Raw genomic sequence first — 12,659 nt, forward strand, 5'->3', positions numbered from 1 at the left:
TAGCAGATCGCATTCTGTCCAATGAAGATGTTGTTTGCCTCATATTTGTGATTAGTAGTCCTTGCAGAATTATACTCTGTTCTGAGTTCTTCATAATCCTTCTTCAGCTTTTATAAGAGAGCTCACAAAAATATCGCGCCAGGGTTTAAAAGTTGTGTTGTTGTAAAATTCCTTCACTGACGGAGCGTGATATTGCCCTGATGGGGAAAAGTAATGTGTGTGTGTGTGTGTTTTTGCAGTAAATTTCACACCAAATTGAGCCTGAATAGCCGACTCACTTTCCCTTTATTATTATATCACAGTATGCGTTCATGCGTGTAAAACAGTCTCATCACTATTTCTCTTCTCTTTGTGTTTGTGATGATAACACTGGTTTGCATAGACATTGTGAAACTTTGCTATTTTTTTTATAATGACAATTATATGCACATGACATTGTCATATACTTTTGTTTTGCTTTGCTTAAATGACTCTTATTATGTTCTTCACATTTCTGTTCATTTCTTCTCGGTGTGAACGAATTTGGGAATTTCTTTAAAAATGAATACATACTCTGTGTGTGTGTGCTGTGTGCTGTGTGTGTGCGTGTGTGTGTGTGTGTGTGTGTGTGTGTTGTGTTTGTGTAAGTATTAAGGGGACATAAATATACGATAGAATTGATACGATGGAAGATTCAACTTTTTTTATTTAATTCAGTAGCGTCGCAATTTCAATGACTGCAATTTTGTTTGATATACATATTTCCCATCGTTTTTACAGTCAACTTGGCTTGCGGTGGGAGAGGAGTTTTACATTGATAACGTTTAGTGGATTCGACACTTGAATAGAGTTGGAATCCAGCCAATTAAAGTGTTTTTTATTAATACTGTCATGTACGTCCTCCAATTGCTTTTACCCATGATTAGGCACACAAGTATTTCCCATTTGATTGGTTTTTTTTTTTCGTGACAGGAATCAAAATGGAGTAATATTTTGTGTGTAGTTTAAAAATTCGTGAAAATGAAGACTTTTATTAAGGGGAAAGGGTTTGTCGTTGATATATTATACAATAACTTGATTATCCACCAAAATGATATCATATTTATGACATTTTTTTTATTACGTAAAATGGGAAAGTTGCGAAGTGAGATTACACATAACTCCGATTCTCCATGAATACTTATTTGTAAACAGTTCAGTGTGGTAGCTAAAATTCAAAGTGTTAGATATTTCTATCGATTTGAGAATGACGAAACTGAAAGTATGCGATTGAATTTATTTATGATCCTGTATACTTTTTGCGGTCTATGGCGAGATACGATAACGTCCATACTTCAACCTAAAGCCTATTTGATGTCGCTGAAGTTTAATTCTTGGAGATTTAGTAACCATTGATATTATCATCTTCACAGCTAAATCAAATCACAGGCATATTTTCCCTCTAAGGCAGTAGGCCCTTATACACAGACGTCACGTGTAATACAATATACATAATTCTGTTTGATTATATGCATTGCATATAGTGCTTTATAATACGTTAGGGTGACAACGCTCAATCCGTGACCTGTTACTTTTAACCCTCTGGTATACAATGTCACGCACATTATAGAGAGCGAAGTTACCCCTTGTTTAGACATAGAGTTATAGCATGGTTAAACAGTGGTGATACACAGAGTGGCTCATCTTCCATCAATTCCACATCTCCCTTTTAGTTTAATACCATGTTTCAGTGTCTCACAGTGATGTGTATAAAACAGGGGCGAACTTGATTATATAGTATGACTAACATAACGTACAATAGACGATATTGGAAAAAAAAAGAAAGATCACGACATTTATAGAGGATTCAGTGTTGCTATAGTGAAGTATAGTATATACAAACAATAATAATGATGCGTTCATGTTGCTGCCTTCGTTTATATATAGCATTGCAAATACCGACAGAGTGACAGACCAGTGTGCTGCGTGGTGTAATCACTAAAATGTAACTGTTCAACTTGATTGCAAGAAAGTAGAAGTCTAAACGACTTTATACATTCAACTTGATTTGAATCTGAATAATAACATTCAAGACGGTGAAAATTTCATCAAATTCGCACATAAAAGGGGAAAATATAAAATTCAATGATTTCACATGTTTTGCATATCAGTAATATTGGTTGCTGTCAATATGCAAATTAAATAAGATAATGTTATCGCTCTAACATCTCACCCATTTTGTTTTCACATTATATCTTCACTGAATTTCCGTTAATTGATATAAAGAATTCAGTCTTTCCTCCCATCAACATCGTTCTAGAGGGTTGTACATAGATCAGCAATAAGTTTGTAAAGTACCGGGAGATACAATATTCGCTAATTAGTGACGAAGACAATATTTTATGATATATTTCGCATACAAGAAAAACAAAATTGGAAGGTTATGTGGCACAGTTATCATTGCTTGTTATGTTTTGTGTTAATGACTTATCAAAATAATCACTCCACTGGGAAGACTTGCACACCAATTCCTCGTATGCCAAAATTTCATTTATGATAAGTAAATAAATGAAACTTCAATTAAATTTCGCAGTCTTCCCATGCATGTGTTATTACACTACATATTCATGGCTTAAAGACCAATTAAACGTGGAATGGAATCGAAAACTATGAAAGTGGCCCATCGTTATATTGATGGCGTTGCCATAGAGATACCAAACGCACGAAGACTGCTGTGCACTATAGTGACAGCATTTATTTATTTATTTATTTATTCCGTTTTATTTTCACAGGGTAGCCCTTTCAGTTAAAAAACTGATTTACAAAGTAAATCAGGTTACAAAGTAAAGCATTGTTTTCTTTCTTTCTTTCTTTCTTTCTCTCTCTCTCTCTCTCTCTGCTCTCTGGTTGTTTATAGGTTAACAATCTATCTCTGCTGTTGTGCAATGAATATGGTAAGCTATAAAAAAAAATATTGCTGTTGAAAATCATCGATGAATGTTTCAATAAATACGCAGTTAAATTTGTGGATGACTGAATTAACGTGTTCATTTTCAAAATGGTTGTGTATAATGTTAGCATAGAGCAGACCATATTTTGTTCATAGATATTTTGATAGTGACAACATGATTTTTCAAACCTAATTATAATATATTTGTATATACTTTGGTGTTTCTTCAACAATTTCAACGTCATTGTAGACATAATAATATCTCAGCATAATCATCCGCATAGTTCGATTATAATCATTGTTATTATTATTATTATTATTTTTTTTTTTGGGGGGGGGGGGCAAATTGCGTCACCACGTATTGTTAGAGAGCGTGTGCCTCCAGCTAACATTCGCTCTCACTTCGTGTCGGCACGATCATCATGCAGGGACCGTGTAGGCCTAATGTGACTATACAAATATTAATCTATCCCTATTCCCAGACGAGGCGTATCGGGTTACTGAAAGGCATCAATCATGGGTGATCATCATCCGTTGACCCAAATCCGACCACGTAATACTCTCCTACACGCAGGCTAACGATGCGCCATGTTCATGTTAGTCTACATTCAGGACAACTGGTATTTTCTACTTTCTTTTTCCATTTGGTTTTATTTCATTTTCATCACAGTTTAGTGTTTCAGTAATCATTTTCGTTCGTAAAATATGTGTTTATATAGCGTACAGCAATTGCAGTAAAATTGATATTTTTTTCCTGAAATAAATTATAATTATGTAATGTGCCGACGATGAGTGCATGCTATAACGTACTCTATATGGTTTTCCGTTTATGAGCAAGATTCGAAAATATATGCTGAAGAAAAAACAATAACAACAACCAGAAAGAAAATCCACAATCGAGACTGTATTATCTTATTGGGGATATGACTAAAATGCAAACAAACAAACAAACAAACAAACAACCAAGCAACCAACAAAACAAACAAACACAGAAGTTATTTCAAATGCGTGTGATCAGTGTCGGCGGAACCGGGGTGGGGGGGGGGGGTGGGGGGGGGGGGGGAAGCCCTCCATATGAAACATGTACATGAAAAATTGTGAGGGTATGACATCATCAACTCGCTCATTTGAATATTCGTATTTAGGACTGATCAAGATTTTTTTTTTTTTTAAATTGAAATTTCAAAATGGCATATCTTCCTTACTTCTTATCCGGTTCTTGTCATTTTTGTATTGTTCTGTAAGGAATATTTTTCTCTTTCATTTGAAGTTTATCTATTTTGAGGTGGATTTCTTCTTTAAATAAAAAGCCGCAGGTACAGAAACTCGAGACACACTCGACTCATAATTATACTACGTGGGGAGTGATACGCCATGTATTAGGCCTAGTTGTGAATGGGTGTTCCACTGTAGTATGTGTCAAGATTCCAAAGACTGACCCAATTACACTACTACAATGTAGTATACTCCGTCAAAAAACAAACAAACCAAACAGTCACAATGCTAAACATCGTAGGTGCCTACAATCTAAAAAAATCGTACTCTTAAATACGCAAGATGTAGTACATTTTGCGTGTGTCTGTGTGTTTTGCTTTACTGATAATTTCGCCCTTTCGCCTTATTTTTTTTTTCTCTCCTAGTTAGTAAGTCTGAATCATGACATTCATTTTTTTTTTCTTCCTTGAGTTTGACACATGGATGTTTCTTTGTCGGATTCTCAAAGTAGGCCCTATAATAGGCCCGACTTTGCGCTTTTAACTTAATTATTTTTTATTCATGAGCCGGGGGCATTTCCTCCACATAATGGTGTTGATTTATATGTGCGAAAGAGATCATATTCTTAACACAAAAAGGGAAAAAATAAAGGAATTTAATCAAACACAAACTACACTGAATTAACAAAAAAACAAAATTCACACCAAGCTCATCATCCGATCAGTGAGTTTACCCCATAGAGCTGTATTTACGTATAATCATGGACCTAGGTCCATGGTATAATACAGCTCTATGGTTTACCCCAAGATAACTATGCTTCTGGAAATCGGCTAGAAGTCAAGTGGTTTGGCGAGTTAATTCGGCCCAACAAGGGTGATGAAAATACTGTAAAGGATGTTGTTGGCGGAGGATCCGCCGTCTTTGGGCGCTGTCGAACGCAGAACACCGCATACGGAAGGACACAAACGGCTTCATGCAATCGCAAAAACACGTTCAATGAATGTCACTGACCGTGCCTTTTGCGCACTGCATGCATTGTAATTGATGGGACGTGGTTTCTTCATGCATAACCGAACCTAACACACCACCACCACAAACGCCACTTTGTAAAAATTACACACACACGATTCAGCACACGAAGCCCTACCATTCTGTGATGCATGCTGACAAGACTGATGATAGCTCAATGGTGCTCAATGGTGAGTTACTGCATTCTTACCTCCCAAATCCCGCTGATATTCAAGTGATCAAACACTTCTTCACGTAGAAAATTAGGTGATTAGAACGCATTCAATTTTGTTGTGAATATCACTGTACATTGGTGACGTTCGCACAGCGTTCCACGTCTAGAAATCTACGTGGTACAGACTACAGTATGCGACGGAGTCAACGATGCGATGCGACGAACTCGGCGGATCCGCCGACCTGATCGCTCCGCCTTGATGCTCGATGATGGCCGCGAGGTGCAGGTGGATGATGGACGACCGACTCTATTTAGATTGTGTAGATTTCTAGTCAGTGTACAGAATTTAGAACCATCATTTTATCTTCGTCTTCCGTTTAGTATAGACCGACTTCCGTAGTCGTATATGAACGGGTTGGCCAAGATTTTCTTCTTTAATTTACAATATTAAAACGACAACGTAGGCACCTAGACAATATTTTATTGCCAGCTGATTCATAAAGGCCGGCCTATACTGAGTAGGCTGCCTACATCACATGCATGTCCTTCAATACAAGTTGAACTATTATAAGTAAATTTACACGTAGGGTGGCACATCCAATTACCGGACGCTTTCTTTCGTGCAATCGTGGCTTTGAATTCCGTACTCAGAGGATGAAATTTGGGCTAAAAATAACATCACTTATTCACAGACTCCTGGAAATTACGAATTCAGCCAACCGATGTCAATTGTTCACTCCAGTTTTTAGAAAATATGCTTCAAACATAACCCTCTACAAAAGTTGTCTTTTTGCGCGGTGCAAAATCGCATTTTATTAGCGGACACGATTTTCGCAATGAAATAATCGACATCTTTGGCACCTTATCCTTGCACAAGAATCACAATTTATCCCACAAATCATCGTACACATTATCATTGAGCGGATGACAAAGAAAAAATTGGCAAATGAGGCTAAAATTTCGTATTTTACGGTAAAATGTCTGTCTTGAACATTTCGAACAGTTCACAGAATAAAACCTTGTGAAAAAATCGACAACTGGTTGGACTCTACTTCTAGTTTACATGCTTTGTCTATGGGAGCTGCACGCGCGGGTGATGAGTTGCGGACCCCTTAGCGCACAACTATTCCGCATCGTTCGCGTTTGAGGACGATAGCTACAAATTTCCGATATCGATCAGTGAACTTTTGGTTCTATTGGAATCTTCAGCATTTTTCCTGTATGTGAGTGGGATTTCATAGAATTTCAGTCGCGAAATGTGATTCAAACATGCATAAACATTAGCTACATTTGTATCTCGAGGTGCGGGTCACTCAACTATAAATTTGAGGTAAAATGTGAATTTTTTCGTGTTTTTACATTTTTATGTGGCGTTTTTTGTGATTTCGGTCCACACAAAGTTCTGTGAGGCTAATCTACGAAGTCTCGCGCGTACAGAATGTCATTAGTACGCAAAAATGTGCGTGTCCGGTAATACCATGCGTCCGGTAATACCATGCTTGCCCCTACAAAATGTATATCTATGCCTGGCTGTATTATACACCATGGTTTATTATTAAGGGCATGCATGGGTCTGCCTCTGCCTCCGGTCTGGTTCTACTTCTCAGGTATAGGATGACGTGACGTGCACCTCGTCATAGTTGATGTTTATGCATGTTTCAATCACAACTACGTCACTAAAATTCTATGAAATCCCACTCACAGAAAGGAGATATGCTGAAGATTCAATATAGAACCACAAGTTAATGATCGATATCAATTTGCAGTTATTGTCGTCAAATGCGAATGATGCGGAATTCATGTGCACAAAGGAAGGGGCCTGCACCTCGCCACCTTGCTCTCCCTTAGACAACGCAATTAAGTAATAGCGTAAAAGACTTGTTTGGGTTACCGTGATGATACTGATAACACGTATTACTTACATAAATGTAAGATTTTCAAGAAAAACTGTTTGGTTTTCACCTCAGTTTGCTTGTTTGTGGTAACCCTGCAAAGTTTCAAGCGTTCTGAACACAGTCCTGGGCGTAAATTTTTGTTCAGTGGGCTTGCAGCAATTTTACAAAGGGTGACGATATTCGGGCCCCTGAGTCCTGACGAGGTGCGGGTACCTCACTATAGTATACTACATGTGGAGAGAATAAATCTACATGTACTTGTATGTGGCTGGGCTAGACTTGACTGAAAGATCGGTCTGTATCTTGTCGTCGAGGATATATATTCCACAGAGACTGCGTCTGGCTTCACGGAATCCTCTTCTACCGAGGAGAGCCACAAAGATTTAAAAAAATAAAATAAAAAGATGATTAAAGGTCCAGTTTACCTTTGGGAGCAGTGATTTAGAAAATGTTCAAGATATAACTTTTGATGCCTATGTGTAGATACACTTAAGTTGTATCACAAAACATCCTACCATATAAAATTTTGCGATAAAGCCTAAAATATAAAGATCTATCACAATTTTTCTCATTAAACCATAACTGTAGACAGTTTAATCTGCAAGCATTTTTATTATAACTATTGTGCACATTTTGTATATTTAAGTTCACAATACTTAACATCCATTATACAGGTCCAAATTTTTACATAAATTGGTAATTTCTATCCCTAACTCGCATTTTAGAACTTTTTTGAAGCACTAATGCTAGGTTTTTGTTTTATCTGCAAATGGTAAATTATGGCTTTAAAATAGGCTCTTCCGGACAGACAGATTTTTCTGTCTAGGCTAGACCAGCCCTTACCTGAATGTTTCATAAACATGTAGTAGTGCTTACTGTATGTAGTGAACCTCAGCTTAGTAAATTACTTGGTTTTGTGGATGGCATAAGATCACCATAATTGTACTGCCATGCCAATTGCCAGAGGGCAGCAACAGTGTGACGAAAATTGTCATGGTATGGTACCCCCCCCCCCCAAAAAAAAAAAAAAAAAAAAAACACCTAAAAACATACGGAGTACATATGCAGTAATGTATTTGTAATCCAATTGATTTGTTGCTGGCTTTACTTCAAGTTTTCTGTAGTGATATGAATCTCCTTGTTTATTGTAATGAGTCATGTTTGCATCTGATCAATTCATGATGAGTACCATAACTGGATAAACATCATATGTGTGAATGTTTGCTTTGTGGGAGACAACTCTGTAAAACAAGTCATTTCTAGATGCCTTTTGTGAATCCATCATGTTTTATGACATTCTTGTTTGGAGATTCAAATGGCAAAGGTGGAAGTTAGAATAAGTGTTTCCTTTCTTTATATTGTCAATAGCTACCAAGGACACCGAGAAAAACAACAAATCATCTTTCCACCCCCAATAGATTTTAAGAAGTTGTGCATTCATAGCAAGATTGGAGAAACCGCAGAGAAAAAAAATTAGAAAATTACATGTATTCATGAGAGAACAAAGTTAGCAATTTCAACCTTGGAGATCGCATACTGTACAGTACAGTGTATGTTGCTTTGTGTTTCATTATACAGTATATATATATATATATTTTTTTTTTTTTTCATGAAATTGTTGTGAATTGCCACTGGCAGTCAATGCACAGAGTAGACCTAAAACTTTCACATGCATTTAAATCAAAATGCACCCAAACATTTCTGGTTTGACAGTAACTCAGTGAACGGGAGAGAGACCCTCGTTTAGAGTCCCCTGATGGACATGTAGTCTAATGTGAGATTGGCATACATTTCTATGGAAACCAGTGGGCAGGAGTTTCTCCTTGAGAGAGACAGCAGTTTCTCGTGATCACAGTGAATGTGCGCTCTGCCATAAACAGTGTGGGTCACTGGAAGTGTGTGCAGTGTTCACCTCGGAGACCATTAAAGGGGAAGGCTAGTAACTGATCAGTGGGAATGAAGTGGAAATGCTGGGAGATGATTGTTCCAATCCTTATGGGATTCATTCAAGAGTTCATTGTATATCTATTGTTGTGTGAAAATGATTTGCTTCAGAATGGTCTCATATTCAAGTAATGTGCAGTTTAATGCTTCCAGGTTAGCGTCCCTGGTCAGTGACGGAGCATTAATCTGCACATTACTTGAATATGAGACCGTTCTGAAGCAAATCATTTTCACACAACAATAGATATACAATGAACTCTTGAATGAATCCCATAAGGATTGGAACAATCATCTCCCAGCATTTCCACTGATTCCCACTGATCAGTTACTAGCCTTCCCCTTTAAGAGTTCACCCATCCGGCAAGAATGTAGCACAACTCTCGGAGATTGTGCTAGACTCGTGCCAGGCTGTCTTACGCGATCTTTACACCAGAGTCACTCCAGACTCACCCTGACGCCTTGTGCCCTGACCGTTCAGAGTCCCCATGCTCTAGGGTGAACACTGAATGTCTCTCAGAGGTTGGCCATGTTTTTGGGGGACTCTGAATGGGGTATGTAAGAGACAGAAAGACAGATCATTTTTGCCCCTCCCCTGCTAGATTTTACGGTGTTCTGCATTTAATCTTACACGAAGCAAGACTGGAGAAACCTCAGGGAAGGAATGAGAAATTATTAAGAAAAGTATTCAAGCAAGAGCAAACTAAGCAATTTTTCTTTTTGGAGACCACTGTACATACAGATTGTACATTGCTTTGTATTACACAAGGTGAATATTTTGTGGTGCTGTTAATATGCTGAATACTAGTAAATGATGACTCATGACATTTGCAAAAGTATTAACACCACATTCGTTTGGCAGTATTAACATTATCAGTATTTGTATTACACTTAATTTGTGGCAGGCTTTAATTCTAATTTCCTGCAGTGTCATGGCTCTCAGTACATGATATATTGTTAATGATTGAATACATTCATGTTTGCCTGTGATCAATTTATTACAAGTACAACGTGTATGCTATTGTGGATTAACACCATAATGGGTACATTTGCTTTGCAAGGGACAGATTTGTCAGAAAACAAATTGTGTCTTTGTTTTCTGTGAATCCATCATGTTTTACAATATAACTTGTTTGGAGATTCAAAAGGCAAAGGTTTAAATCAGAATAAGTGCTTCCCTTCTTGGTGAATTGAAGCTATAGCAACATTTGTACCTAAGAGACGAAAAATAAACCCCAAAACACGTCATCTTTCCCCCCATCCCACTAGATTTTAAGAGTTAAATGCATTCTCAAGATGTGAGAAATTGCAGCAAAGGAATGAGAAATAGTATCCATGTGAGAATAAAGGAGACTACATGTTGCTTTGTGTTACACAAGGTGAGTGCTTTGACATGTTATTGATATGAAGAGAATGCTGAATATCAGCTGACTCATGAAATTTGCAAAAACACCAAAGAAAAAAAATATTTTAGACTATTTACTTTGATGGAACAATTTTCATACAACACTCAATTTGAAGCAGGCTTTAAGTCTCCTGCAATGTACAGTAATTGCTCTCAATGTGCATGTATACAGTTTTATGATTGAATATTGTTCATGTTTGCTTCTCATCAATTCATTACAAGTGCGTGTATGTAATCATGGATAAACACCATACTGGGAACATTTACTTTGCAGGGGACAAATCTGTCAAAAAGAAAATTGTGTCTTTGTTTTCTGTGAATCCATCATGTTTTACAATATAACTTGTTTGGAGATTCAAAAGGCAAAGGTTTAAATCAGAATAAGTGCTTCCCTTCTTGGTGAATTGAAGATAGCAACATTTGTACCTAAGAGACGAAAAATAAACCCCAAAACATATCATCTTTCCCCCCCTCCCCACTAGATTTTAAGAGTTAAATGCATTCTCAAGATTTGAGAAATTGCAGCAAAGGAATGAGAACTAGAGATTGTAATTTGTCATCCCTGACAAATTTATTTAAGGTGATCCGATTTTTTTAAATCAATGATTCGACTCCTGATCGCAATAGGCATGACCATACAAGTTTCATCTGTGTTTAGAGACATTGGCCGTGTGATGTTTATATTCTCATTTAGCAAAGGGAGTCATATCTGCCATGTTTGGTACCAAATTCTGTATACACTAACGAAGAAACAGCAACAAGTACATATGACCTTTGACCCACCTTTGCACTCCCAAGATGGAATCTGATGAAATAGTGGTTATTTTGTGAAATGATTCTTGCGACATCGTCTATACGTGTGAAAAATATGGGAAAGATAGGTAGGACAGGTATTCACCAAGATACAAGATGAAACATTTATGACCTTTGACCCTAATTTACATATCTAAGATGTCGTCCGATCAAGTAGTTATTTTATGAAATAATGTACGTGACATGAACTAAACATGTGCAAAATATGGGGGTGATAGCGTGTGTTTTTCTTGTGTTATTGCAAAGAAAGTTGCAGAAGGAAAGAAATATCTCAATACATAGAAGATAAGCTTTAATTTAAACCAAGTTTTTTAACGTGATCCCGTCATCGTAGGAAAAAAACGAAAGGCACACTCACGATAGCGCAAAGTCTTAGCTACAACATATTAAAATCTGGGAGAAATTCACTGAAGGGTAAGTGAGCTAGTGCTCGATAAAGACAATCATGTCAATTTTCACATTTTAAAAAATTCCCTCCCATAGAGATAACACGTCATAACGAAGATACAGGAAGAAGTACATATGACCTTTGACCCCACTTTGCACAGACAAAATGGCCTCTGAGCCAAAAATGGTTATTTTGTGAAATGATCCTTGTAACATGGTCTTTACGTGTGCAAAATATGGGAAAGATAGGACATTTATTCACCAAGATACAAGATGAAACATTTATGACCTTTGACCCTAATTTACATACCCAAGATGGTGTCTGATCAAGTAGTTGTTATTTTGTGAAATGATGTACGTGACATAAACTAAACATGTGCAAAATATGGTGGTGATAGGGTATGTTTTTCTTGAGTTATTGCAAAGAAAGTTGCAGAAAGAAAGAAATATTTCAATACATCGAAGATAAGCTTTAATTTCAACCAAGTTTTTAGACGTGATGCCGACTCCGTATGAAAAAATGAAGGGCACATTTACGATAGCCCAAAGTCTCAGCTACAACATACTAAAATATGGGAGAAATTCACCGAAGCATAAGTGAGCTAGTGCTCGATAAAGATAGTCATGTCAGTTTTCATTTCCAGAAAAACTGCACTCCCATAGAGATAACACGTAAACTGGTCAAATTTGACAATGTTACTTTTAATCCCTTTTTATGAGGTGATGCTGTCATCCAATCAAAATGTTGTTATTATAAGACTTAAAGACCATTTTATAAGCTACAACATATTGAAATTTGGATGAAAATCAACAAAAGAATAAGTGAGATACGCTTGAGTGAACTTGAAATTTGATAACGTCATTTTGAAAATTTATTTTTTTTTACTTTATCAAGAAATTTGATATCTTTCA

This window comes from Diadema setosum, chromosome 7, assembly GCF_964275005.1.
Source record: "Diadema setosum chromosome 7, eeDiaSeto1, whole genome shotgun sequence".
NCBI classification, from domain to species: domain Eukaryota; kingdom Metazoa; phylum Echinodermata; class Echinoidea; order Diadematoida; family Diadematidae; genus Diadema; species Diadema setosum.